This window comes from Aquarana catesbeiana, linkage group LG04 (assembly GCF_042186555.1).
Source record: "Aquarana catesbeiana isolate 2022-GZ linkage group LG04, ASM4218655v1, whole genome shotgun sequence".
Classification (NCBI taxonomy): Eukaryota; Metazoa; Chordata; class Amphibia; order Anura; family Ranidae; genus Aquarana; species Aquarana catesbeiana.
The window spans coordinates 3,103,174-3,107,015 of NC_133327.1; positions in this window are offsets into that span (position 1 = coordinate 3,103,174).

A 3,842-nucleotide genomic window follows, 5' to 3' on the forward strand; every position below is an offset into this window, starting at 1 on the left:
CTATTACATTGGTGGTCAGTGTAAATCCCATTTACATTGATGGCCAGTGTAGAAACTCCTCTTTATATTGGTAATCGGTAAAAAAACAAAAACTTGCATTTGTGTTTAGTTTCAAATCCTTCCTTACATTGGTGGTCCATGTAGAAGCCCCCTTTAAATTGGTGATGAGTGTAAATCTCCTCTTAAATTGGTGGCCAGTGTAGAAAACACACTTTATTGGTTGATGATGTAAAATCCCCCATTACATTGGTTGTCAGTGTAAATTCTTATTTGCATTGCTAAGCAGTGTACATTTCCTTTACATTTTTAGTAAGTGCAGAATTGCCCTTACATTGTTAGTAAGTGTAAATTTCCCCCTTACATTGAGGTCATTGGATATTCCCCCTTACACTGGTGGTTGGTGTAAATTATCCTATTACATTGGTGTCAGTGTAGAAATCCCTCTTTATATTGGTGGGTTGCGTAAACTCCCCCCTCACATTGGTGGTCAGTGCAAATCCCCCCTCACATTGGTGGTCAGTGCAAATCCCCCCTTACATTGGCAGTCATTGTAAATTCCCTGTTACATTGATGAATCATTGGGTAATCCACCACTATATACTTGCCAAAGATTTCCAACTTTGCTCTATATGATTCAGAATTTGCCAGTGTACTGCCTTCTAACTAATCCCATCCCCCCACCACTGCCACTGATCTCATCAACCCCCCCAGCATTGCCACTGGTCACCCCCCCCCCCCCAGCGTTGCCACTGATCCCAGGAGTCCTAGGATCCCTAGGAGTTTTCTGTCTATTAATGGGTCCCCTCACCTCCCAAGTCCATGGTGTGCAGACAGTGAGGAGATGATGTGCTGTAACCTTTAGCAACCAATCAGTGACCAGTAATGATGTGCACTAACCTCTTTCAACCAATTATTGAGTGGTAAGGATAGGTAGTAACCTCTAGCAACCAATCTGTGAGCAGTAATAATGTTCAGTAACCTCTAGCAACCAATTAGTGAGTGGTAAGGATGTCCAGTAACCTATAGCAACCAATCAGTGAGCAGTATTGATGTACAGTAATCTCTAGCAACAACAAGCAGAAGTCATGTGCTGTAACCTCTAGAAAATAATCAGTGAGCTATAATGTGTGCTGTAACCTCTAGCAGCCAGTCAGTGAGCAACAATTATACACTGTAACCTCTGGCAACCAATCACAATCGCTGCCTGATCTGATTCAGTAAACTGCTATTTTTTGTATGTCTCAGAGCAGGTGGAGAATGAAATTGCATGGAAGGGAGGGGGTCCAAGAAAATGTTTGGCCAGGGTCCAATCAATATTAAAGATGGTCCTGTGGGTAGGGATGCTTTGTATCCTTCACAGCACACTGGCTCAATATTTAGGTGGCTGGGAAGCATACCCCCTTCTCTTTAATGGCCTCTTCCTCTGACTCCTTGGAACCAGCAGTTACCCCCCACCCTAAAGCATATGCAACATCCCAGGCTAAATTCTGCCATGCTGTATTTCACCTTGCTTGGGAGACAGGAGCCCCACTGGGCCAGGGCTGATGGCAGCTCTCCAGGCCTCTGTTGAGAGGTAGCTGACCCCATGCCATCTTCAGCCAAGCAAGTTCATGTGTGAAGACTGGGATAAATTACACATGTTCCTTTACGGACACATATCCTCACCCTGGTGGTGCAGCAGTTCATCTGAAGTACTCTGGCTTTCAGGAGGTCCTTTATTAGGTCAAAAGGGTTTATGATCACTTTAGGTGGCTAACCTGGCAGGAATCCAATGCCAACATCAGCTGCCTGTCAATCACAGTAACCCCAGCTTACGACCTTGTCTCTGTGAGGCAGAAGGCAGCAGGAGTCTGAGGAGGAACATGAGGAAGAGGGTTGGAGCGCTGATGGCCAGAAGAAGAAAATTATGATTAAATGTCTGTGCAAGGACTCCAGGATTTGGGTCATCAAAAAGAGAGACCATGGCTAATCTAATTCCACCATCCCAGAGGGAGCCCAAAATGCAGAACTTTGAGAATGCGCTGTGTAGGAACATCTATGCCACATTTCCTGATAGTGGCAGCATCCCCTCCGATGGCAAATGAGCCTCAAATCTTCTGAATTCTGAATGTGGGAGAAACACTGGCAATGGTGAACACAGCACTGTTTTTTAGACCTGTGCTTATTGTATGGAAAATGTGGTGCCAGTGGCAAATTTGCCCAAGACCTATGGAGCAAAGTCTAATGAGCCATCTGGTATTCTCTTACCTACCCCACAAGAACTGATGGGCTTTGCTGCAAGATGGCTCACAGGTTGCGGCCCTCAGGTACACTCAAACTGAATATAATATGCTATAATACGCTGTACTTTGTCTGCACAGTTTGGACTATTCTACCTGGTGGTTGAACATCAGCTGATAGTGGTACTGGGCTGTTTCTGGCAGTGGTGGATGACACATTGGGGTTGATTTACTAAAACTGGAGCGTGCAAATTCTGGTGCCACTCTGCATAGAAACCAATCAGTTTCCAGGTTTCCTTGTCAAAGCTTAATTGGACAAGCTGAAGTTAGAAGCTGATTGACTACCATGCAGAGCTGCACCAGATTTTGCACTCTTTGGCTTTAGAAAATCGACCCTATTGGGTTTGGGGTGTTCTTGTGAAAAGAAGTGCCAAACATTTGGTTTGGAATTATAAAAAAAACTTGGCTGAGTTGGGCACAGATTGTAGCTTAACAAAATGTGAACATAGCTACCTATGGAAGCCTCCAAATATACTCTTGTTCTGCGTTTGTAGCAAGGTATGCAGATCAACAACATGAGGGTAGGGTGTGGCATGTTTGCAAGGCTAACAGCAGTCATTTTGATGTGTAGGATACACATACGTGCAATCTGAGTGTCCTGGTCAGGGCCAACATATCCTGGATTATGGATATAATCTCTTGAAGAATCTTTGCAAAAAAGACTATGGTCAAAGCAAGGAGAATGGTTAAAGCCCCTAACTGAAGGGTGGCAATGATGTAGGATTTCATTAGTAGACCACAAAGGGAAAACCAGAAAGTGATTTGCTTTTGCAGACAAGGCAAGAACTCATCAGCCCTGAGCTTTTTCTCACCCAAGACCCATGATATAAAATATGGCATGGTTGCATGTAACTTTGCAGGTGCAAATGTTAGAGCACCCTATACAGTCACCTGGTTGATGTCCCCTTCCCCAACTTCACTCTCGAGATCAACTGCATTACAATCAATCACTATAGGCAAGGGTCCTAAGTGTAATCCTGAACTCTGGCCAGTCCTTTATGGCCTCACATCCAATCACTTTTCAATTCTTGCAGCCTTCAACTTTGCAACATTTCCAAAATTTGCCCTTTTCTAACATATGACACCACAAAGCTTCTACAATGTAATTCACTCCCTTGTTAACTCTCTCCTAGTCTACTGCAACTCCTTTTTGTTGGCCTACCTCTACACAGACTATCTCCTCTATAGTCTATAATGAATGCTGCTGAAAAATCTAGGGCGGCTTCACATTGTTCCACTGCTCTTCGGCCACAACACAGGTGCATGTGCAGTGTACCTGCAGTTTTGGTGGATTTTCTGAAAGTGCACCAAAAGTCCTTTAAGCACAAAAAAACCACTTGACATAATATAAGTCCATGGGAAAAACCGCACGGAAACTGTGGGTACATTGCGCCAAAGAGCAGCAAATCACTGTGAAGCCACCCATTTGTGGATGTTTATGTTTGTGGATGTTTAGGTGGGCAACTGTTTTTTTATTTTTTTGTTGCAAGCACCATAATAACAATTTTTGTGGGGGTTTGACATTAGCGCAGAGTTCATTTGGAGTTTAGAAAATAACACATT